This window comes from Lynx canadensis, chromosome D1, assembly GCF_007474595.2.
Source record: "Lynx canadensis isolate LIC74 chromosome D1, mLynCan4.pri.v2, whole genome shotgun sequence".
Classification (NCBI taxonomy): Eukaryota; Metazoa; Chordata; class Mammalia; order Carnivora; family Felidae; genus Lynx; species Lynx canadensis.
Genome location: NC_044312.2, coordinates 18,868,356 through 18,894,586, shown reverse-complemented (window position 1 = coordinate 18,894,586; position 26,231 = coordinate 18,868,356). Strand labels below are relative to the sequence as shown.

Below are 26,231 nucleotides of genomic sequence, written 5' to 3'. Positions count from 1 at the left end.
GGTCCGGCCACCATCATCCAGTATGTCGAAAACATTTCCCGATCCACGTCTGTGCTCAAGCTGTCTCTCCTGCCCTGAGGCCTTCCGTGTCCCTCCTGCACAGCATCGATTCAAACCTGCTTCCTCCACAGGGCCACTTCTGGTGCCCCGATTTTCATGGTCTTCCCACTGCCTGAATTCCTGACATAGCCACGATGCTTTTCATTTTGGCCCTTGAGCTTCAGCACGGTACTTTGTACACAGCAAGCTCTCCTTTAAATGCTTAAGAAATAAATTTCAGTTACATACGTAGAGTAGGGGGTAGTTAGAAAGAGCAGGAGAAAACTTCTCTGGACTTACCTGTTTGGGGTATAAATGCCTGGTCTTCCCAAATAGCACATCAGCAACAGTATCAAGGACAGCAATGGAAGTGGAAACCCTAGGAAGCAGAAGAGCGATGGTGGTAGTCCTTGATTCCTTAATAATATGAGACAAGAGGAAAACGTCTGGCTCTAAATAGAGAAGAACTAACTACATGATAGAAGCCATTACCTGAGTAGTTTAAGTCAACACACTGGACAGGGACACGTGCAGATCTGTGGGGCATCGAGATGAGACAGTCATCATCTCCCGGCCCGATCTATCCTTTTTCCTCTTCAAAATCCAGTAAGTACGTCATTGATCTGGTTCGTTCACCCTCTAAAATGTCCCCCACATCTATCCCCACTTTTGGATCACCCTCAAGCCCTAGGAGTATCTTATCTGGGACAATCCTGGAAAATTCTCTTGACCTGAAACTCCTGGCCATTTTTTCTGATTCATGGGCTTACTTCGTCTTCGCAATAGTACCTAGAACACTCTCTCCTTAGGTCTCCTTTAATACCACCAAAGTACCACGAAGGCAACCTGGTAAGAGGGAGGGACACTGGATGATGCTTCCGGACACATAGCTTTTAGTGCCACCTTATCTGCTAATTAATGGTGTAACTTTGGTCAAGACATGTCCTCTCTCTGGGTCTCAGTTTCCTTTCCTACTGTCAACTTGGAGGAAAAAAAGCCCTCCTCCAGAGAAGCCTCTAAGAATAAATACCTTTTGAGCTGGTCTTCTACCAGAAGGTGGTCTCCGAGGAACTTTCTAGGTCTAACACTCAGGCTCCAAATTTCCATCCTTCTGTCTTTCCTGCTCCCTTGTTTTCCCACCCTACTCCCCCCACCATGGCATGCCAGTACCACGCCTGACCAAAGCCTCAGCATTTTATCAGAAGTTATTTCCATTCTGACCTTCGCGTCAAGATCTCCAGCCAGAAATAGGAAGGGTGAATACAAAAGACCTCTTTCCTTTCCATTGTGTTCCCGGCCCCCTCCACTTTCTAGTGAAAATGGCCTATTTGGAGAAGCCAAAATGCCTCGGAATTGAATTCACCAAAGTAATATACACAAGGTTTTAATTTACAGTTTGGGGGTCTCTGGGCCCCTGCATATGAGTTCTATAAATGAGATGTGTTGCTACAATGAGTCCCATTGGGAAAGGCTGGGCTGAGACTACGAACAGCTGTAGAGCTATAATCCAACAACGTCAGCTTCTGAATCAGATATGAATTATTGGTTCAGTCACAAAGCTATGGATATGCTTTCCCCCACAGGCACTCGCATATGGCCTTTGGCAGAAATGAAAACATCTTTTCCCTCCTTTACTGGGTTTGGTTAATAAGGAACCTTTATTCTGAATACTTTCTTATGTCTTAACTTCCTCTCTCTTTGTTCTCATTCCGATTTCCGCGTCAAGGCCGCCAACAGCCCCCTGCACAAGGTGAGGCCAACAGCTCTTGTGAACTGTTTAGAGCTAACGGAGGCCGAGACATCCCAGAGAGTGGTTCTCAGCCTTGGTTTTAGTACTGGGAACACGTGAGGCTATTTCAAAAACCCCAGGGCGGCCCGCACCGCACCCCCAGGCCAACTAAATTACGAATTCTGGAGTGGGACCAAGGCATCGGGAATTTTTAAGCACTGAAGTGATTCCAATATATAGTCAACATTGAAACCACTGCTTTAAAGTCCATTCTGTCTAAAACACGAACAGCCTTTCTCTCGACCCTCTAACAATGCGTAGGAAATCTGGACACAGAAGACTTTTTCCTTGAAGCTGAAATTGGTGTTCAGTTCCTAAAACCAAGACCTGTCTTCTAAACCAAGGTGGATAGCCAAAACTTCAAACCATTTACCCAACTGCCATACCTTCTGGAGTGTCAGCTTTCTGATCCTTAAGGCATTTGGTTGTGAAGGCTGGAGGAGAGCAGGGAACAATGAAAAATATACAAGAGCTGAGTCCTAGGAAGGCTGGGGTGGGGGAAGTGTGTTTCTGGTACTACAGTTACTGGGGAGCAGTCCATTCAAATTTAGGGATTCCGTTCTCTCATCTGCAAACTGAATTTGGAGGTTGGTGAAATACAGCCTCTGAGTGGCTTCCTCCACCATCCCCCTAAAGTCATCAGATTGATCAAAAATATATAAAAGACTAACCTTTGTTCAACACCGCCCATTTAGACACAGCCACATGCTCTCAGTATAAACGTAACAATGATAAAGAAATACGTTTTGCCCTTTCCAGAACTGCCAGATATTTGGAGAGAAAACCAGAGGGAATTTGGAGGGAACCCTCACCTTGACACCAACTAGAATAACGGAACGACCACTCTGTCATTCGAGCCATGGCAGGATCAGAAATCTTTCTGTCCTGGTAGGAAACCCAAATCCTTCTAAGCCCCTTCTTCTTCCTCCGGAGCTCACCCAGCACAAGTTTACTGCAGACCTCCGGTTTCTACATGACCACCTTTCAGCCTCTGTTGCTACCCTGTTAGTTCTGAAGCCTTCAGACTGGCTTGGGCATGACCCACGCGTAAGCAGTTACTTTTCCCTTTTTCTGAATAACAAATAGATTGCGTTAAAGGTGGAAATATCATGCTCTCCTTCCTGACTCACTGGGATAATTCGTGCTGGATTTTTCTCTCTACCTTGACCTTCACATACAATTGTTTCTCTTAATTCTACTTTTCAATAATCCCTTAAACCTCTTGAACCCACTCCTCCCTTTCCATCCCCTTGCCACTGACCTGGTTCAGGTCTTCCACTCTTTTTTTCTTTTGAAAGCACGGAGCCTGACTCAGGGCTCAATCTCACAAACTGTGAGATCATGACCGAAGCAGAAATCAAGAGTCAGACGTTTAATCGACTGAGCCACTCAGGTGCCCCTCAGCTCCTCCACTCTGGGGGGGAAGCTGTGATTCAAGAGATATCTGTGGATAGGCAGGTAACAGAGGACGTGCCCACTTGACCAACCAATCAATCAATGCAGAGGGGATGGTTTTTGAGAGAGGTGAAACCCAGATCTCCCTCTACCTCATAGTCCAGATCTTTGCCATTTCTTCCCCGGGACAACGGCAGCCTTCTCCTAATTGGTCCATTGTCCACTCCCGCCCCAAAGTCTTTTCTTGAATAAAGGATATGTAGGAAGCATCTTGAATAAAGGAGATGTAGCTAGGACTACAGAGACAGATCCTCCTGGGCCTGGGTTCAAGCAGCTCTCAATCTAGCAGATGAGATACATGTAAGAAAACCATTGCCACGATCTGGGAAGTTTCCGGCTATGGCAACAGAGAGGAGGATGTAGCAACTCTGGGCTAGAAAAATCAGTGAAGGTTTGCAGCAGAAGTGAATGAATCTGAGCCGGAAGCCATTCCCAAAAGAGAGCGCGGCGTGTGCAAAGATCTGAATGTGGGAAAGATTACGATTCATTTTTGAAACCACAGCTCAATACAGCGGGCATGTCAGGAAAAGGGGCTTAAAAGGGGGCAGGGACCAAATCATGGAGACACCCATATCTGCACTGCAGTGATGAATTTGGGTTGGTCCCATAGTCTTTGAGGTGTCACTGGAGGATTTTAAGTAGGGGAGTCACAATATCATACCGTAATTTCAGAATGCTCTCTTTGATAGCAGCTAGGGGCACGTGGGTGGTTCGGTCGGTTAAGCATCTGACATCGGCTTTGAACCCCACATTGGGCTCTATGCTGACAGCTAGAAGCCTGGAGCCTGCTTTGGATTCTATATCTCCATCTCGCTCTCTGCCCCTCCCCCACTTGCACTCCGTCTCTCTCTCTCAAAAATAAATAAACATTAAAAAGAGAGAGAGAGAGAGAGACAAAGCTTACAGGCAGGTGAAGTTGATAGAAAATGTTGCAAAAGTCCAGGTGAGATTATGGGCCTAGGCTGAGGTGGTAACGGTGGGCCCAGAGAGGAAGTAAACCTTTCTGCTTTCTTTTTATGAAGACATAACTGACATATAACATCATATTTGTTTCAGGGGTGCAACACAACGTTCCGACGTTTGTAGAGATTGCAAAAATGATCACCACGATAGGTCTCGTTGACATCTGTCGCCATACGTAGTTACAAATTTTAACATACACTGTCTTAGCAACTTTCACATATGCAACACGGTATTATTAACTATAGTCATCGTGCTGCACGTTATACCCTGAGGACTTATTTATTTTATAACTGGAAGTTTATACCTTTTGACCCCATTCGCTTTTTTCATCCACCCCCCACCTTCCACCTCTAGGCAACCACCAATCTGTTCTCTGTATCTATGAGCTTGGGTTTTGGGGGGTTGCTTTTTTAGATTCAACATATGAACTCATATGGTATTTGTCTTTGACTTATTTCACTTAGTATGATAACCATCAAGGTCCATTCTTGTTGCAAATAGCAAAATTTTCTTCTTTTTTATGGCGGAGTAATACTGTATATATTATAGATGTAACATATATCACATCTTCTTTATCCATGCATCCCTTGGTGAACACATAGGTGGTTTCCATATCTTAGCTGCTGTAAATAATGCTGCAATGACTGTGGGAATGCAGATATCTCTTCGAGTTAGTGTTTTTGCATTCTTTTCTTTTCTTTTTTTTTTTAACGTTGATTCATTTTTGAGAGACAGAGAGAGACAGAGCATGAGCGGGGGGAGGGGCAGAGAGACAGGGAGACACAGAATCCCAAAGCAGGCTCCAGGCTCCGAGCTGCCAGCACACAGCCCGATGCGGGGCTCGAACTCACGAACTGCCAGATCACGACCGGAGCCGAAGTCGGACGCTCAACCGACTGAGCCACTCAGGCGCCCCCCATGTTTTTGCATTCTTTGAATAAATACCTAGAAGGAGAATTGCTGGATCACATGGCAGTTCTAAGTTTTTGAACCCGATAGTTTGGCATTTTGCAACTGGGTTGTCTGCGTTCTTTATATGTTTTATGTGTAGTAACCCCTTATCAGATATATGATTTGCAAATTCTCATTTTGTTGGTGTTCTCTTCTGCCGTGCAGAAGATTTTTAGTTTAACGTGGTCCCACTTGTTTACTTATGCTTTTGTTGCCCAGGCTTTTACTACCAAATCCAAAAAATTATTGCCACGATGGATGTCAAGGAGCTTATCCACCTATGTTTTCTTCTGGAAGTTTTGTGGTTTCGGGTCTTACACTGACGTCTTTAATCCATGTTAATTTTCGTGGATGGTGTAAGACAGCGGCCCAGTTTCATGCCTTTGCATGTGGCTGTCCAGTTTTCCCAACACCATTTACTGAAAAGAGGAGGTAACTTTAATTTATATCAATGTTTAGGGGCACGGTTGAGCGGCCGACTTTGGCTCAGGTCAGGATCTCGCGGTTTGGGAGTTTGAGTCCCGCGTCGGGCTCTGTGCTGACAGCTCGGAGCCTGGAGCCTGCTTCGGACTCTTGGTCTCCTTCTCTCTCTGCCCCTCCCCGCGTTCTCAAAAATAAATAAACATTAAAAAAAAATTTTTGTTTTAATTATGTGAATATTTAGCCTGATTTCTTCCTGGACTTACAATCTTGTTTTTTGTTTATTGGTTTGGTTTTTATTTTTATTTAATTTATTTATTTATTTTGGGAGGTAACTTTATTTTTTTATTTTTATTTTTTTATACTGTGCTATTCCATTCATTATTTTTTTCTTTTTTTTAATATGAAATTTATTGTCCAATTGGTTTCCATACAACGCCCAGTGCTCATCCCAACAGGTGCCCTCCTCAATACCCATCACCCATTCCTCTCCCTCCCACCCCCATCAACCCTCAGTTTGTTCTCAGTTTTTAAGAGTCTCTTATGTTTTGGCTCCCTCCCTCTCTAACTTTTTTTTTTTAAACATGAATTAAGTAGTCCTGTGCTTTCATTTACATCAATTAAGATTCAAAACACCCCCTGAAAAATACGTATTCGTATCTCAGTTTTACCAGTGAGGAAACTAGCTCAGAGAAGTTAAGTAACCTGCCCAAAGCCACCAGCCAGCTGGTGCTCAGATTTTCTGGCCAGAAGTCAAGGGCTCTCTCTCTCTTGCCTTTCCACTAAGTAGCCCCAGACTACTTCTTGTCCTACTTCTTTTCTAGGCCAGACTGAAGCCGGGCAATTAGACCATTTGTCTGGACATAACGTTGGAGGCTCTGAATGCCACTGTGGCTAAGAGCCTGGCTTTGAGTTCAGGTAACCTGGGCCTGATTCCCAGCCTTGAGCAATAACTCTCAAGCCTCTCTCCCCATCTACCACCAGAGGCGCAATAACGTCACCCCGCTGGGTTGTGGTAGGGATGCTGTAAATGAGGTCAAAGCTGCCAGCGCTATGCCTGCTACATCGTCTGTTCTCAAGAAATGGTAACAATTTTCCCCCAGAATAGCCAGGATAGAGTCAAGCCATAACCAGAAGACATGTCCTATATTTGACTCAGACATATGCTAGCAGATGGGGCCCCTGGGTGGCTCAGTCGGTTGAGCGTCCTACTTCAGCTCACGTCATGATCTCAAGGTTCATAGGTTCGAGCCCCGCGTCAGGCTCTGTGCTGACAGCTCAGAGCCTGGAGCCTGCTTTGGATTCTGTGTCTCCTTCTCTCTCTGGCCTTCCCCCACTCACTGTTTCGATCTCTCAAAAAATGAATAAATGTTTTTTAAAAATTAAAAAAAAAAAGAAATATGCTAATAGAGGTGGGACACAGACATAAACCAGAATCTAAAAAAAAAAAAAAAAAAAAAAAAAAAGATTTGCATGGTTTTAATATCTCTCCTGTCACCTCAAAGACAATTCTTTCCATTTCCACTTATGTCACTGAGATGATGGCGAAAACACCCCCTACCACCCCACCCCCCCCACCCCCGCAACACACACACACACATACAAGCTCAATATCAAGCCCAGGAGATCCTTGTGCTAAGCTACTTTACTGGGGTTTTCTGTTCTTCCCCCGCCCCCCCCTCCTTTCACGCTAGAATTAAGAAACCTGTAACTTGCTGCTTATCTCATTATCTCCTGCCTTGCATTTTAATGTGTCTCCTCTAAAAAGACCTCATTGATATTCCGGTTATGTATGTGTTTGTTTGTGTCTCTTGGGAAAATTTGCTACCGATCTTCCAAGTGGAGCACCAGCATCCTTACAGCTCAAAGTTGGATCTCTCCTTTGTAAAGGAAAAAAAAAAATGGAGATGGTTTGAATATTTTGCATCGACAAGAAGCTGTAAATAGAACAGCTGAAGAGTCTCCATCCAAATCCATGCACAAAACGGCAGGTAAAGAATTGGGTGTCTTCCCGGGATGCTGGGTTCTGTCGATGAATAATTCAAGCCTAAAGGCTCTTAAAAGGACACAGTTACCTGGTTTTCCAGATAATTAGAGGCCCCCCTGACAAAAAGGTTTTAACCTAATTTAACCAGATAATTAACCAGATCATCCAGAAAAGAGCAAGCTTTTTATCCTGCCTAAATTATCCAGAGCTTTATCATTATTAGGTAACTGACAACCTTCCCCACTAACCATAACATGGAGTCTACACTGTGGGAGGAGCGGAATCAAGCCTCGAGTTAACAGGTGACACGAACAGGATAATAAGAAATCATCTTGTACAATCTAGCTGTTCTCTTTTCAAGATTGCAGATCATGGCTACCTCCATGCAAAATACACCGGGAAGCTTAGGGCATTATCTAGAACAAAACAAAAAATCCTGCTGTGAGAAAGAACAAGACGTGGTAGAGACCTGATTGTATCGACTTTTTACACACACTGAATTATTTAAATAAGAGCTTGCTTCGTATCACCATGCTTACGTATTGATACCAGGAGATAGAAGTGGATGCATCCTTTTCCGTGTGTCCGATGTTACTGCAGCTGATGAAATTCTCCCATTTTATTCGTCATCATTATTTATTTATTCTACTTCCCCCAAATAATCCACTGAGATCTTTGGTGAGGTACCACTGCTCATACTAATACAACGGTCTGAGTGCCAAATATATGCCAGGTCTTTAACATCTATGATTTCCTTTAAATACAGAAAATTCCCTTCGAGGTGGATTTTCGTTTATTTACTTATTTTTTGGGTGGGGGAGCACACGTGCAAGTGGGAAAGGGGCAGAGGGAGAGGGCGAGGGAGAACCTTAAGCAGGCTGAGCGTGGAGCCCAACTTGGGACTCGATCTCCCAACCCCGAGATCAAGACCTGAGCTAAAATTAAGAGTCCGACGCTCAACCGACTGAGCCACCCAGGCACCCCGACACAAGCGATTCTTTAGCGATAACCAATGATCTGGATAATTTAACTTATGACGATTAACATCAATATAGCTGGGCAGCGTTTAAAGTGCTCTGTCCACGTTAACTTGTTTAAGTCTTGCAATGACCCTCTGCGGTTAGCAACGATTATGATGCTATTTTACAGATGAGGAAGTCGCTTAAACTCAGAAAAGCGGAGGGGTCAAAAATCAGGTCCAAGTTCACACGGGTAGTTTGTGACCGAGCTGGGATTCAAACCCGAGGAGTCCCACTCCAGAGTCCATACTTCAGCCGCTATACTCCACTGCTCCCCCAACTGGAGAGCAGGATTTTTACTCACGGCTACAAGTCGGTTCCACCACCCTGACCATGACTCTCTGTTAAGAATCCTGGCTTCCCTTATTTGCCAGCACTTAAGCTTCGTCCACCTTTCAGGGTGATGATATCTATGGAATTTCTGGCAGTCGTTTCTTGGGATTAACTATTTTATTTTTGCTCCCTGTACCAGCTGAATCGATAGCAAGAGGCAAAAAATATTTCTACGTAACCACAGATTCTAGACATCCATGTGGTTGCTACAGGATATTAACAAGGGAATCTACTTTGCCTTGACAAGAAGTCGTGGACGAGAGCCAGATGTCCCATTAAAAGTCCTTTCTAACCTAAATGAGTTTGTGACGATGTGTGTTTATATGTATGAGGATAAAACATACTGTGAGCGTCGCTTCTCCTAGCGGATAAGCTGTTATCGGAGAATGAGGCACTTCAGGAGGCTAATTGACCACTGGAGGCTGTCTACACAGGCAGAGCAGAGGGGTGATCTGGGGCCCTCCCCAGCCCTGTTCCCCCCACCCCGCGCCTACCCCCGCCCCATCCACCCACCCACACTCAAGAAAAACCCTACTAAATTATCCAGGCCGGCCAATTTCATCTGACAGTGAATCAACATAAACGTCTTTTTGCCTCTGTAGACAAAATATTTTTACGTTTTCAGGAGCCTGGGCTCTCTGATGCCCAGAGAAATCTCAGCTGCCCTACCCTGTAAAATGGTCCTCACTGTCCTCCTGAGGACACTTGGGCTCTGCCCCTTGAGCCAGCTCAGACGTCACCACTGTACCCCCAGCCCCGATTTCCGGAGCCTTCCTGTGCCGGCAGCAGCCATTTTGTCACTTAAGAGCCGACGTTTGTAAGAAAAATAAATAAATAAATAAATAACGGTGAGAGAGACCCATGCTAAAAGTCACCGCCATATTTTGTATCGAGATGCTATTTCTTTTAATGGTTATTTATTACCGTTGGCCTTTTTGGATTAATTATGGCACCGTTTTTATAAGGGGCAGAAGCAATCTGTCACCCAGGATTACACAGAAGGCCACCCAGGCTCCGTGTTTCCTGTTATCCTGCTGTAAATCAGTATAACGTGCAGGAGAACAGGCCACAAGGCACCGACGGCCGGGCCGTCCTCTGGCCCGATCACGCAGCGCCCACCACCCCCTCTTGTCACTCCCCAAAGGGTCCCTGAAAGAGAGTTTGTCCAGGAACGCCGCGGCCCCGCAGCGTGCTGACTTTATAAAGAGACGAGGTGAAGTAACACTTTTCTTTTTAATACCCCGTGGTGCCGAACCGAAATTGCAGCCTGCTTCTATTTTCAGAGGCCTCCTTGGTAAGAGAATGTTTTTATCTGGAGATACAATGACCGTGGCCCATGCTCCGCAGTTCCCATGAAGGCCTTGCCAAAGTCCATGAATGCTCGCTTTATGCATCGGTTTTGCAGGTGTTCAGGGGGGTATGTAATCACTAATGAATAGTCGAAAAACACAGAAACTCTCTGCGAGCTCTGGCACTGGGAGCTGCTGGGCTTTATAATTCTGTGAGAAAACACACATGCATCTAAAGCATTCCCTAGGCTCCAGCATTGCCTGAGGCCAAATATTCGTCACAGTCCATCCCTGGGCTGGTGGTACGTTCCAGAAAAGAAGGGATTTGTAGCTGCCCTGTGGACTCAGAAGTTTGTGGCTCTTACGTGATGTTCCTGTGCTGACTTGCTACAGGCACTGCCGGGGCCAGGCTCCCGTCTTTGGCACACGCCATTTACGTGGCACAGCAGGCCAGACCACCTGGACATTTTAGGAAGGCTTTATGGACCCAGGCCACGGACTGGCTGCCCAGGGCAAGAAGGCATTAGAAGGTCAAGACCGAATGACCTCAGATAATCCTCACGGATTCTCAAGCAGGGCAAGGACTAGAACTGTGGGGCGTCCGGGATATTTTCTCAAGCGGGCTGGTTGAAGGGAGAAGGGGACTGGGAAAGAAAGAGAGTGTTAGGGGCCCATCGAGCCAGAGGCCTTACATCTATACAGAATCTGTCTTTTCCTCTCCACCCAAGAAAAGCTACCTGAGAATCAGTGATTGTGGGAAAAGGGACACTATTCGCTAATCTACCTTATCCTTCCCAGCCGCGGTCCAGAGAGAGCAGAGATGTGGAAGGTTGTGTTTGTCGTTTTCCTCACTCCCCCCACTTCTCTCTTCCCCCCTTCTCACTACCAGGGGCCCTCTCTAGCTAGGACAGGAACCCGATCAGCTCTCTAGCCACCTTGAAGGTTGCAAAAGATCTGGAAACTTTGCTGAGATCTCCAACTTCTCTGGCACTTTGAAGGGGTAGTGAGATCTCTTTACCAGCACAGACACAGGCCATTGGAGAAAGACAGAAGCCCAGTATGGGGAAAACGGGATATTGGGCCATAACAGGTGGCACTTCCCGGAAGCCTGCATGGCCAGGAACAACCCCAAACCGAGGCACCACGAGCCCCCAAAGGCACCGGTGATGGCACCTTGGCCCTGGGAGGGGGACTTCTAGTCACCCGGCACATGAGACACTAACTCTACTCTCTCATCCAGAGCTAGCAAGGGTGGCCCCAGAGCAGAGCTAGAACTGGGGATCAGAAGGTGGGCTGTCACCGGGGTGCCTGGTGGCTCAGTCAATTGGGTGTCTGACTTCAGCTCAGGTCACAAACTCACAGTTCATGGGTTTGAGCCCCACGTCGGGTTCTGTGCTGACAGCTGAGAGCTGGAGCCTACTTTAGATTCTGTGTCTCCCTCTCTCTCTGCCCCTCCCCTGCTTGTTCTCTCTCTTTCTCTCTCTCTCTCTCAAAAAAAAAAAAATACATAAATAAAATAAACATTTAAAATAAAAAGAAGCTGGGCTGTCAAGACTACCCATAAACATCAAAAAGGTTAACCTTTGTACATTCGGGGTTGAAAGAATTTTGAGATAGGGGAGCCACAAAGATACCAGACTTTCTCACAAAAACCCACCTTCCCTGGGTTTTCAGACCTCTCCTAATACACATTCCTCTAGCATTTCCATCCCCTACCCTGACACCTAAGATGCCAGTCTACCTTTCACAGTTAAGCGGAGGGGAAGTCTTTGAATTAGCGGTATTTCAGAAACACAAGAGAAGAAATTTTATTTCCAAAAATATTTCCCAACTTGGCCTCTCACACCAAAAATTCCACAGTTAGAGACGTATTCCTTTGGTTCAAGCCAAACTTGAGCTACCACAAGCATTAATCTATTTGGAAAAATATCTCCCGAACACCTTCTTTGTACACTCCCATGTATGTACGGGGCATTTGATAAAAGGGGCAAATAGCATAGAGAAGATTTGTGCTCTCATGGCCCTTACATTAATCTGTATCAGATATTTTTTTTTTCAACGTTTATTTATTTTTGGGACAGAGAGAGACAGAGCATGAACGGGGGAGGGGTAGAGAGAGAGGGAGACACAGAATCGGAAACAGGCTCCAGGATCCGAGCCATCAGCCCAGAGCCCGACACGGGGCTTGAACTCACGGACCGCGAGATCGTGACCTGGCTGAAGTCGGACGCTTAACCGACTGCACCACCCAGGCGCCCCTGTATCAGATATTTAAGAATAAGTTTATCAAGTTATTTCCGGAAAACACATGTCAATAGTAGGAGGGGATTATAGTGAGTCCATTTAAAGGAGAGCAGGGTGGTGATAGGTTGTCCTTGAAGGGAAAGACAGAAGGATAAAAAAGTAGTGAACTGGGGCGCCTGGGTGGCTCAGTCGGTTAACCGTCCGACTTCCGCTCAGGTCACGATCTCGTGGTCCGTGAGTTCGAGCCCCGCGTCGGGCTCTGGTGCTGACAGCTCAGAGCCTGGAGCCTGCTTCAGATTCTGTGTCTCCCTCTCTCTCTCTGACCCTCCCCCGTTCATGCTCTGTCTCTCTCTGTCTCAAAAAAAATAAAATAAACATTAAAAAAAAATTAAAAAAAAAAAGTAGTGAACTGTAAGGGCCATTGAGGATAAACTTCCACCTACTTCATTCATTCATTCATTCATTCATTCATCCAGCCCACAAATATGTCTCGAGCATCTCCGTAAAGCCAGATACTGTGGATATATTAGTGAACTTCTATCAGGGAGCTTATATCTAGTGTGGGGGACAGACAGGCAACTAGACAGTTACAGTTAAACATGGCCAGTGCTAGTCAAGGTGGGCATTCAAGGGGCACGCATTAGGGGCAGGCAAACTAGACTTGAGGAAAGGGGTTGATCAGGGAAGGCTTCTTGGAAGGAGTGAAATCACAGGAATGGGGGCTGAGGGGTCAGCATTCTTTTTTTTTTTTTTATTTTTTTTTTTTAAATCTTTTTTTTTCAACGTTTATTTATTTTTGGGACAGAGAGAGACAGAGCATGAACGGGGGAGGGGCAGAGAGAGAGGGAGACACAGAATCGGAAACAGGCTCCAGGCTCCGAGCCATCAGCCCAGAGCCTGACGCGGGGCTCGAACTCACGGACCGCGAGATCGTGACCTGGCTGAAGTCGGACGCTTAACCGACTGCGCCACCCAGGCGCCCCGAGGGGTCAGCATTCTTGAGAGTGGGAAGAGTATATGCAAAGTCCCTAAAACAAGGGTGCTGTTGTGCTCCCCAGCTCCACAGTTGGCAGAGGCAGCATTAAGGCACAGTGGCGGTCAGACTACACATCACCTGTGGGTCTAAGCTGGGGGCTGGCCGACTTTTCCTGCCAAGGTCCAGAGAGTAAACATTGTGGGGTCTGTGGCCCCTGTGGCCTGTCGCAACCACTCAACTCTGCCATCGTAACAGGAACTAGTCACGACAATATGAAAACGGATGGATGCAGCCGTGTTTTGATAATACTTTATTTACAAGAAACAGCAGTAGGCTGGACGTGGCCCACAGGCTGTAGTTCCCCAACCACTGGTCTAGCCGGGACTTGGAGCCAAACAGAGGAGGCTAAGCCAACCTCATCTGCTGGGGTGGGCCTCCCTAGAGAGACGGAAAACTGGGGGCAAAAGAATACCAGGAAGGGGGCTGGGAGATCTGACCTCAGATCTCTAGGATACTGTCTTGCTCTGCGGTAAAATGAAAGAGTAGAATCGGACAGTCTCTGAAGTCTCTTCTCTGAGAGTCTAGAGCAGGGGCACCTACCTAACCTACAGTACGGAGCCTATCCAAGGAGCCTAAAGATAATATTGGGCAGTCTATGAGCTTGCATGGAAAAACATTACATTTCTAGTTTCATCCATTTCCAGCCGAATTGTAGAGTTTATGTTCAATCACAAGTGCAGGCGACAAACCACAGTCATGTGAGCAGTACCTGTGACTTTGTCTCCATTACAAATCACAGATCTTTTCATATCATGTTACAGTTGTGGCATATATGTTGAAATACCATCTATATTTCACTTCTTTGAATTAATGGTAGCTATGAGTCCTGCAACTAGACTGTGTTATTTAATATGTTAATAGAGACACACATACGTCTATATTGTACATTGGAGGTTTTTTGATATTTGAGAACTATATTTCAATATAATTAGTTTTCTTTGTGATCCCATGTAATTTATTCTGCCTGTTAAAAAAACAGTGTTCTGAGAAGGAGTCCACCCCACCCCCATGACTCCCAGTCTAGAGCAATAAATTATTCATTTATATCTATCATACTGGCAAGGAATTTCTTTAAAAAAAAAATACCCTTCTGGAGGTATAGCAAAGGAGTACTTTCTTACACAGCTGATGAAAATGAGAACTGTTACAGTCTTGTCAGAAAGTACTGTGACAGTATTATTAAAATTTAAAAGTATTTTAATTTTAATAATTATTATAAATAAATATATTTATCAATAAATATAAAATATAAAATTATAAAAATTTTAATATTTATTAAAATTAAAAAGTACGTATATACTCTGTAATCTCCTCCTGGGAACTTAGCTAACATAAATAAAAACACCCGTACCAAAAAAAGGAGGCATAGGGACACACATTGTTCAAAAGGTCAATAACGAACAAACAAACTTGGGAACAAACAGGCATATTGCTAAGGAGAAGGTTAGGATACGATGACAGAGCCACCCAATGGAATATTATATAATCACGAAAAAGAATGATTTAGAGCTCTGTGTCTTGGTGGAATTTCTGTGCAGTACCATTGAATAAGGAAAGCGATACTATTTTATTCCATTTAGTTAAAATACACCTCGACAAAAGGAATGCTATGTGCACCTGATGTGTGCCTGTGATTACATACACACAGAGAAAAGTGAGGAAAGACCTGTATCAGGGTATCAACACGAGTTACGTGGGAGAAGGCAGTATTAACGGACACAGTGGTTGGATGAAGAAGGACCCAAGCAACAACAGAAAGGAAAGACCATGCTACCAAGGCAAACAAAACATACATATATATATAACATGATTGCATTTCCGTGTTTATATAACATTATGTTTGTACGGTAATTACGGAGAAGTAATTCCGTCCAGCCCCTCAGAAAAATCTCTGATATCAGACACATGTAGGTTGAGTTCACCTTCTCCAGTTTCCTACCGATACATGAAGTACCTTCGGAATCCCGCTTTGCTCCAAACTGATGCCTGACATCTCTGGCAGCTTTCTTGGGAATCGCAGAGAGAAATCACAACACCCCAAACCGTTTTATTTTACAAATGAACGTGTCTATTTTGACACAAACAACCCATTCATTCGTTCACTTGCAGAGATCCACGAGTGCCAGGGACGAGGCTTGACTCTGAGGATCAAAAGGAGGCGAGGGACAGGAAGGGAGGGAGTAGTTTACATTCGTCCCTATTTCTGGCTTCTTTATTGTTGTTCACTAATATCAAACACGGATTTTTGGGGCGCCTGGGTGGCTCAGTCGGTTAAGCGGCCGACTTCGGCTCAGGTCATGATCTCACGGTCCGTGAGTTCGAGCCCCGCGTCGGGCTCTGTGCTGACAGCTCAGAGCCTGGAGCCTGTTTCAGATTCTGGGTCTCCCTCTCTCTGACCCTCCCCTGTTCATGCTCTGTCTCTCCCTGTCTCAAAAATAAATAAAATGTTAAAAAAAAAAAGTTTTTTTTAAATAAAAAAAAGAAACACGGATTTTTTTCTTCTCTTTCCTCTATTTCACTCCTTTGCTGGCTCACCAAATTCTCACAAAGATCAGATCAATGCCCAGTACATCCTAGAGAGGCAATAGAGGCTTACAGAGGCAATGAATGTGAGTCCACTCGTCACACCTTTCAAGGTCAGGAGGGAGTAGCATGGCTCCGGCCAGTCGCGATCCTGCTCGATGACCTAGAAGCTCAGGAATCTGATCAGGCCACTTTGCAGAGGCCACCCTCCACCAACTGCCCATCAGTTTCAGTTCTGACGGCCAAGAACGAGAACAAAAGAAGTGAAAGGCCAGCAACCCTCGGTCTCCTTCCCCGGTCCGATGACCTTTTTGTTTTTTACTCCCCCAGTTCTACTCTGGGAACTGTGAACCCAAAGACAGTCCGGTTCTCTCAGACCGCTGTTCCTAACTCTTAGGAAGGATAAGGCTCTCCGGCTTCTCCTTGCACGGGGTGGAAGATGAGAACTAATCCTAGACATGCTGGCTTCTCTATTATAGGTGGCAGCCGTTACCACCTTTTATTCTCATAAAAATGAGAATTCCTTACAGCCAGCGCCACACATTTCAAAGCGTTCCCTTCCCCATATAAAATTTCATGAGATGCAGGAAACACAGGCAGTATTATTAGCACGAGGTGAAGAAGTCTGAAGCTAGGTAGAGGCAAGAAACAAGTCACACAGGAACGAGAAGTGTGGGTCCAGGCCTTTCAAATGCGAACAGGGGCACAGGAGCAATCTGCATTGTAGAGAAAATAAATTGGTGTAGCTCAGCACTGCCCAACGGGAATAGAACGCCAGCCACACGGGTCAACGTTTTTCCAGTAGCCACATTAACAGAGTAAAAAGAAACAGCTGAAAGTCATGGTAATTTCTGATGTAACCCGACAGAGTTTCAATATTATCATTTCATCGTAATTAATAGGAAAAAACTTAACGAGCTAGTTTACCTTCTGCTTCGTACCAAGTCTTGGAAACCCAGCGTGTTTTTTAGGCACGGGAGACATCTGAATTCGGACTAGCCCCATTTCGAGGAAGCAATAACCACATGTGGCTGGCCACAGCACAGGACAGCTCACAGACAGAGAAAAAGGGAGAAGACGGGGACAATAGATCACATTTACAAATCAAGCAAAATTCGGGGAGCCTGGGTGGCTCCGTCGGTTGAGCATCCGACTTCAGCTCAGGTCTCACGGTTTGTGGGTTTGGCCCGCGTTGGGCTCTGTGCTGACAGCTCGGAGCCTGGAGCCTGCCTCGCATTCTGTGTCCTCTCCCTCTGCCCCTCCCCGGCTCCTGCTGTGTGTGTGTGTGTGTGTGTGTGTGTGTGTGTGTCAACTATAAATAAACATTAAACAAACAAACAAAAATACAAATCAAGTGACATTCTCTCCAAAAAGACAGTGGTGGTGTTTCAGCAGCAAGGGAGCTGAGGACAGCCAGCGCCAGCCCCAAACCGGGGAAGCCCCCAATCGAGGCCCTGATGCTGCGCGTGGCTTCACAGGTGACCCCGGAAAAGCATATCCAGCCCTCAATGACAGAAGCAAGGCCTCAGAGGTTGTGGCGAAGCAGCTCCCTCCAGGCTGGAAGCCGGAACAGACATAGCGGGGGCTTATAAAGCCTCTGTCAATAAGAAACCGGCTCCACAATAATTTTCAACCACAGTGAGCCCTGACAGGAAACTGACCTAGTAAACCGGACAAATTACCGCTGCAGCCAGGCCTGCCTGCCTGCCACTCCATCCCCCAGTGAAATTCGAGCTCTTTGCAAGCTTCTGCTCTGCTTACTGGAGGGCAAGAGAGGGAAGGCCCCAGAGAGGCTTTGAGTGAGTGCTCTGACAGCCCCAGCCACAAGCCCTGGAGTTCTAGGTCACGATCACATCCGGGCGAGAGCAAGAAGGGAGGGAGTGCACTGGGGGGTCGGGGTCAATCCTGCCCTGCATGCGAGCCCCTTTGAGCCGACTGGTTCCCCTCTCTGAGCTCTCTGTTGCCCTGTCAGGAAGTGGCCATAATGACACCTGAGCACCTGGGACCACATCCGTTCAGGTGCCGAGTTCCTCAAGTGGCAAAAGACCATTCGTTGCCGTAATATTTAAGCTACATTTGGATAAAGTGGCCCGTGGCGGTCACATGGGAATCCTTGAGACTTGGTTCCCGGCAAGGAGGCCAGAGGGACCCAGGAGAGGCCACCACCGAGGAAACAACATAAAAGTCTGAAGCCTGGGGAAGGGATCTTGTGTGAAAACAGGTTTGGGTGCCACCAGGACCGCCCACGCGGGTAAGAACCAGCCTGTGGATTTGGAGTTTGTGACATTTCTCCGTCCCCTTTGTAGACAGGACGCCTGTGCTCCTAAATGACAATTACAATCAGCAAACCAAACTCAGAGATGGTGTCAGATCAGCCTGTTGGTACCGGGCACCTGGGATTATTCACATCACGCTAGACTGGTGTGTGAGGAGCAAGCAGCCCGAGCCCCTCTCTGACCCCCGTTACTTAGCCACAAAACAAGGCAAGACGCCTCCCACCAGGGATGTCATCTGAATCTGCTTCCGAACCCTCTGCCCATTCTGCATGCACCACAGGCTGTAAAGCACAGACTAAATGGACAAGTCAGCACATTGTACGCAGCACAGCCAGGTAGCTGTTAGGATTTTCTCCCGACTCTCGCTCAAGATGCCAAGGTGCTAGAAAGCCATTCTACAGGAAGTGCCAGGGAGGCCGGTGCACGTTGAGGAAAGAGAGAGCTGAAGACCCAGGGCCTCATCATTTAGGGAGCTCCAGGGATTCGCTGCCCCAGGTATGTCCCCCCCCCCCCCCCCGCTTGCCACGGGCACCTGTGTCCCCAGCACCAGCATTTGGGTTCCTTTCAACCCATTTGTGTCCCCTCCATCTGCGGAATTTCTCAAATGCTCCACATTTTCTGGCTGGTTTAACAGCCTTATGGAGGGGTTAAAATCTCAAATTTAAACTGTCAAAGCTGTTTAAGGTCAAACAAAGCCTCAGTGATCTAACTGAATCCAGGTTCCTTTCAAAGATGCAACTGAACGCCATCACCATTTGGTTTTTACAAATTTCCCCTTCTCTATTGATGTTAAGAAACCCTGACATAATCCTAGAAGGCAAGTAAACATGCAATGAAAATAAAGGCAATGCAATTTCTTAGTAATGCCTCGCACTCGAATTCAAATCCATCATGGAAACTCAAGGCAGTGGTTCCGGGAAGAGGGGCTGCTCGACCATAACCTGTCGGTTCCACACTGGGAGGGGCCGTCAGCACACCTAACCTTTCTCTTGTGTCTTCACCCGGATTTCTGACGTAAACTCGAGCAGTCTTCTTGAATCTCTGAGTCTCAGTATCACTACCTATAAAATGGAGAAGGCGGCTTCTTTTCTACCTAGCAGCCCATATGAAGAATATTGGAGGGGGGACCTGGGTGGCTCAGTAGGTTAAGCTGCCGACTTCGGCTCAGGTCATGATCTCACGGTTAGTAGGTTCAAGCCCTACGTCGGGCTCTGGGCTGATGGCTCAAAGCCTGGAGCCTGCTTCGGATTCTGTGTCTCCCTCTCTCTCAGCCCCTCCCCTGCTCATGCTCTGTCTCTCTGTCTCTCTCTCTCTCAAAAATAAATAAACATTAAAAAAAGGGGGGGCGCCTGGGTGGCTCAGTCGGTAGAGCATCCGACTTTGGCTCAGGTCATGATCTCACGGTTTGTGAGTTCGAGCCCCGCATCGGGCTCTGTGCTGACAGCTCAGAGCCTGGAGCCTGCTTCAGATTCTGTGTCTCCCTCTCTCTCTGCCCCTCCCCTGCTCATGCTCATGCTCTGTCTCTGTCTCTCAAAAATAAATAACCATTAAAAAAAATTTTTTAATAAAAAAGAATATTGGAATAACTCTGATTGGGAGTATAGATTTTTGTTCTTTCCTCTATTTTCCAACAATTTTGAAATTTGACTGCATTGCTTAAAGAAAGGAAATTTAACTTATTGTAAAATTTAAATCAAGTAACTTGAAATTGATGAACTCCATATGAGGGCAAATCACAGTCAATTCTTTCTTTCTTTCTTTCTTTCTTTAGAAAGAGAGAAAGAGAGAGTACAAATGAGCAGGGGAGAGGGGCAGAGGGAGGAGAGAGAAAGAGTCTCAAGTAGGCTCCACACTCAGCACAGAGCCCAATAGGGGGGGACTCAATTCCACAATCCTGGGATCATTTCACCTAAGCTGAAATCAAGAGTCAGATGCTCAACTGACTGAGCCACCTATGTGTCCCTCACAGTCGATTCTTAACTACCTGTGTGCCACTGAATTCACAGAGTGTTTTGTCTACATTCAATTTTTTAAATCCAAGTGGAACTCCCCCGGCCATTAGGAACGCCTCTGAGGCCACCTCAATCAATCAAAAAATGTAAATGTACGTGTTTATTTTGAACTGTGAGTTCAGCATTGTGGGAAATGCTTGGGAGATCGGGAGCACTCTGGTCCTGCCCTGAAGAAATTCACAATGATGTTAGAAAAACAAGACCAGAAGCTCATATCTGCTGGTACCTACTACTCAGCAGGCACCTGCTGTTGGGACTTCGCTTAAGTAATCTTGTTGACGTCTTACAAGCCTATGTGAGGAGCTATTCTCAGTATCCCCATTGGACAGATGAAAAAACGGAGCCCCAGTTACCATGCTATGTTCACAGGACATTGCAGGAAAGTCTCTGATTATAGTAGGACATAATGTGACATAAATTAGAATAAAGAGGGGTCAGTTGACAGAAAGCTGTACTGTTCACAGGGCGCCTGGGTGGCTCATTCAGCTAAGCATCCGACTCGGTGTCGACGCAGGTGTTGATCTCACGGTTTGTGAGTTCGAGCCCCGCATTGGGCTGACAGTGCAAAGCCTGCTTGAGATTTTCTCTCTCTTTCTCTGCCCCTAATCCCCCTCACTCCCTCTCTCAAAAATAAATAAACACTAAAAAAGCAAGCAAGCGAGCTGTGTTGTTCAATACGGTAGCCACAAGCCAATATGCCCACTGACCGGAGACACATCCCGGGGAACTAAGGAACTGAAACAGAGTGAAATATTTTCCTGTTAAACACAACCGTACCGCTTGGTAGGACTACATTGTACTTTAGCCACTGAAAATTTAATTCCCAAACTGAGATGTGTTATAAGCACAAAATACACACTGAAATTCAAACACTTGAGTGTGAAAAGGGAATGTAAAATAATTCATGAATAATTTTTATAGAGATTAAACATCAAAATGATAATATTTTAGGGGCGCCTGGGTGGCGCAGTCGGTTAAGCATCCGGCTTCAGCTCAGGTCACGATCTCGCAGTCCGGGAGTTCGAGCCCCGCGTCGGGCTCTGGGCTGATGGCTCAGAGCCTGGAGCCTGTTTCCGATTCTGTGTCTCCCTCTCTCTCTGCCCCTCCCCCGTTCATGCTCTGTCTCTCTCTGTCCCCAAAATAAATAAACGTTGAAAAAAAAAATAAAAAAAAATAATAATAAAAAAAAATGATAATATTTTAGATGCATTCAGGTGAAATAAGATATAGCAATAAACATTTTTTCAGCTCTTTCTTTTTACGTTTCTAATGCGTCTACTAGAAAATTTTAAATTACAAATGTGGTTCTTATTATGTGGACAGTGCTGGTAGAGAGCCTCAAAACCCTGGGCATCAATTAAAGATACGCCACGAGATTGTTTTTTTAATTTTTTAGTGTTAGCCTGAGCTCTTATTTCTTTAAACTAAGAATTAAAACACATTCCAAGTGATTTTATTTGGCTGCTGTTTAGAATCATCTGTAACGCTTTTATTTATACCTTACCCTTTGCAAAGCACCGTCACATGTGTTATGTAAGCTCCCACATCTTCTTTATAGACAGTGAGACAGAGCAGGGATATACTTATCCCATTTCACAGAGCAGGACACCAAGGCAAGCTACTCCCATTGCTAGTGAGGGGCAGAGAAGGCTTCGGCCACTTTTCCAGCTTCAGTCTCCCATCCTTCCTTGGCCAGAGGCTGCCTCGAACACACATTTGTCCCCATCCCTCGCACTGGCAAATCCAGAGGCCACCAGCCCAGGCGGCAAAATTGCTCAAAAGAGGAATGCCGTACCCGGATGCTTGCCTATGTGGGTCCTGATGCAGCTGCACAGCCCCTTTTCCATACTCCAGGGAGGCATTTGGGAGCCGGCCGTTTGGCTCCAACAGGCTGTTAAAGCAAGTACCTCAAGACAGCAGGAAACCACTGGCAAAACATATGTCTTCTCTACATAAATTGGTAATAACCCCAGGCCCGCTCAGATGCGAACCATCCTCCTGACTTTACCTGGAGACTCTGATTGCTTGCTCAGCTCTTTGCCTCCCACGGCACCCTATCCATAATCCCTTGCACAAAGGACATGCTTAATAAAGGTCTGCTTAGATGGCCGGGGTGGGGGGGGGGGCGGGGTGGAGGGAGGGTAGAGCGAAGCCAGCACCTTCTTCCTAATATAAGTCCGGGGAGGCTTCCTGCCTCCAACAAGATAAGAGAGGCCATGTTGCCTAATGCTAAGCGTGTGGCTTCCAAAGCTAGAGAGAAAACTTGGGTCAAGTTTCTGATTCAGCCCCTCGGTACACGTGCGACCAGGGCAAGCTACGTAACCTTTCTGAGCTATGCTGCCCATTTTTATTTAAAAAAAAAAAAAAATTTTTTAACATTTATTTATTTTTGAGACAGAGAGAGACAAAGCATGAACGGAGGAGGGGCAGAGAGAGAGGGAGACACAGAATCGGAAGCAGGCTCCAGGCTCTGAGCCATCAGCCCAGAGCCTGACGCGGGGCTCAAACTCACGGACCGCGAGATCGTGACCTGAGCTGAAGTCGGACGCTCAACCGACTGAGCCACCCAGGCGCCCCATATGCTGCCCATTTTTAAATTGAGAATGATCATAGGGGTCGGAGTTGATCCCTAGAGCCAAGGAGGTGAGGTGGGGCTGCAATGTAGCTTGTACTATCCCCAGGCCATACACCTTTCAGGGCAGGGTCCCCAGAAAAGAGGGTCCCCGTTCTCTAAACCATTCAGCGATGCTAATTGCGCACCAAGCCGGCGCCTGAAAGGCCAAGTCCACCCAGGTGGGGAGTCTTTTTCTTGTTGCAAAGACTCACCGTGATCCATAACCCATAGCGTACTTGGTCAGAAGTGACTCCTTCAGGATGCTGCCGTATAGGAGCTAATGAAGTATTTTCTGTGTTCGTGGAACTTTCTCTCCCTCTCTGCGATAATGGAAAGGAGATGACAGACAGTGTTCCTATCCCGGTTCACCCCTTTCATTTGTGCCTGTTGGGCCTCAGTTCCTCATTTGTACACAAGAGTGACGGTAACACGGTAACAGGACTCTTGCGAGAATTACTGAAGGGTGTGCAACACAGTGGTGGGCACATGGCAGGCCCGCGGCAATTCTGAGTGACCTTCCCACTTCCAGAGAGAGAGGGAAGAAAGCAGCAAGGGAGGGGGGCCTGAGCATCAGACCGATTTCCCTGACTCGGCCTCCTTTACCGAATTCTCAATTCCTATCCTTACCCCCAGCTTGTGGGCAGGTGAGAGGCTTACTCCTTTGTATTTGCCTGTTGGAGAATTCAGCCACCGTTGGGGTGCAGCTCCCACAGGTTTGCACACGGCACCCAGCTTTCTCTCGAGTGAGACACCCCCTCCCCGCCACGAGTTGTAGTCGCACTGCTCTGACCGCCTGTCAAGTAGTTTCATTTGAGAGATCAATCAGCTCATCAAATTCAACGCGAGCTAAACCAAAATGACCACCCTCCTTCCCAAACCCCCACCGTCCCTTCCCCCCCTCCTCTAGCCACTGGTGATATTTGCTTCTTACTTCACTGCTATGGTAGCAATCAAAAGCGAACTTCTGCAAGGCCACCACCAAATTCCCATACCAAATCTATTACCATAATGAGCTGTCCCCACTCCTGCCTCCAAGGCCAACCCCTTCCCTTCTCGCCCTCACTCAGCCAAACCTCCCCTTTCTCTCCCTAAAAGCCCCTTCTCAAATGGGCCATTCCCATCAGCCAAAAAGTTATGAACAAACTGGAACATCTCCCCCGCCATTAAAAAACTCCCTTGACCCCACATCACCCCATTCCTCTGCTTCCTTTTACAATGGGAGTCCTCAAAATAAGTATTGATACTTGCTGTCTCTACTCTTCTCTCATTTGTTCCAGAACCATCTTCTGCTAGGCTTTCCGGTCACTCTTGTCCAAGCTCTTATTGTCCTATTGTTCTGGTCGCTAGTGACCTCTGTGTTGGCAAATCCAGTAGCTGCTTCCAGTCATCAGATTACTCAACTCACACACACACACACACACACACACACACACACAGCCTATTTTCCCCCGAGATATCTCCATCTCAGTAAATGCCGAAAACTGGTTTGCCGGGCCAAAAATTTTAGAGACAACCTTGACACCCTCTCCATTTCTCACACTTCAAAACCAGCTCATCAGTTCTACCATCAAAAAATATCCAGCATCGGGGGTGCCTGGGTGGCACAAGCAGTTCAGCGTCCAACTTTTGATTCCGGCTCAGGTTATGATCTCACAGTTTGTGAGTTCGAGCCCTGCATCAGGCACGACACTGGTGGTGTAGAGACTGCTTGCGATTCTCTCTCTCTCTCTCTCTCTCTGCCCCTCCCCCATTTGAACTCTCCCATTTGAAAATAAATTTTTCTTTCATTTGAAAATAAATAAAGGAACTTAAAAAACTTTCTCTCAATACCCAGAACCTAATTTTCACCATTTCTGCCATCATCACCCTCATCCAAGCCACCGCCCTCTCTGCACATCAGCCTAACAACTTCCAACAAGATCCCTGCCTCCCTTTTATATTTTATTTTCCACCCGGCAGCAGGATGACAGTGGTAAAAGAAGTCAGGTCATAGCACTCATCCAAAAATGAATATCCCCTGCCCTGTGCCCCTTGAAGATCTCACAGTTGGCATCAGCCACTTGGCATTCAGCACATCCTGTCATCATTCATTCATCCGACAAAATTTATGTTATCAGGCTTCCATCACATATTGTCAATATCTTCTTCCCATACTTGCACCTGACCTATTCAGTTACGTTATAAACCCTTTGAGAGAGAAAACCAAGACCTCAAACTTGTTTGAATGGTCTATGCAATTTTCTATGTATAGGCATAATTACCGATCAAAGAGAATGTGGCCCGTTTCATGGCCCCGCATGGTTATACATGTTGTTCCATCTACTTGAATGAGCTCCCTCTCCTCCCGCTCTTTGGATTCCCATCTGTCAGGCAAATTCTCACCTTTCTTTGGGTGAGGCTGATCTCCCCTTCCGTTGGATATCCCCTAACTCCAACACACTGCCCTTGTCAGGTTTCACGGTTTTCTTGTCTGTTTTGTTTGGTGACTAATTTCCTCTCCTAACACCACTGCCAATAATATTTTATGATATATTTAAGCGTTTTACACTCTTCGCAGGAAAAGCCCTAATGAAATCCATGCAGATACCACAGTTATTGTTGGGGCATGCATCTAGGAACTTTAAACGCATATTCTTGTTAGTAGTACCTTATGTATGTAAAATGCATTTCCTCCTTTTTTACCCTCACAACGTCCACGTGGGTTGCTATGGAACCTCGCCATGTTGCATTTGAATTAACGAGTTGTGCAGTTCCATGCTTCTGTTGTTCTACATGTCGCTCCGTTTGCCTGCAATGCCCTGAGAGTAGAAAGAGATTAAACGAATTAATCAATAAAGCATACTCGATATGCGCTGAAGGTCCCCATACTATTGCTCATATTTGCCATTCCTTGGGTATCACAAGTGATATTAAGAAACAAAGAAGGATTGGGGCACCTGGGTGGCTCCGTCAGTTAAGCGTCTGACTTTGGCTCAGGTCATGATCTCACCCCTCACGAGTTCAGGCCCCGCGTTGGGCTCTGTGCCGACAGTTCAGAGCCTGGAGCCTGCTTCGGATTCTGTGTCTCCCTCTCTCGCTCTTTCCCTCCCCTGCTGGTGGTCTCTCTCTCTCTCTCTCTCTCTTTCAAAAATAAATAAACATTTAAAAAAAAGACAAAAACAAAGAAGGATAAAGACGCTTTATCATGACACAAATTTTGACAATCATGAAAATTGAGAAAGGTGACAGTAAAGATAGTCTGATGGATAAACTGGCATTTTCTTTTTCTTTTTTAATTTTTT

The 26,231-nt window shown here is 46.2% G+C and overlaps 1 long non-coding RNA gene across 2 annotated transcripts in view; it reads right to left on the bottom strand.

Annotated features, from left to right (window-relative positions):
• LOC115525863 overlaps nucleotides 1-25,737 on the bottom strand; it is a 33,536-nt gene extending 7,799 nt beyond the window's left edge. For both annotated transcript variants that reach the window (XR_004344204.1, XR_004344205.1), the window contains exon 1: nucleotides 25,598-25,737. This is a non-coding gene — a long non-coding RNA (uncharacterized LOC115525863). The remainder of the gene's footprint in view (nucleotides 1-25,597) is intronic.
• Nucleotides 25,738-26,231: the final 494 nt, after the last annotated feature.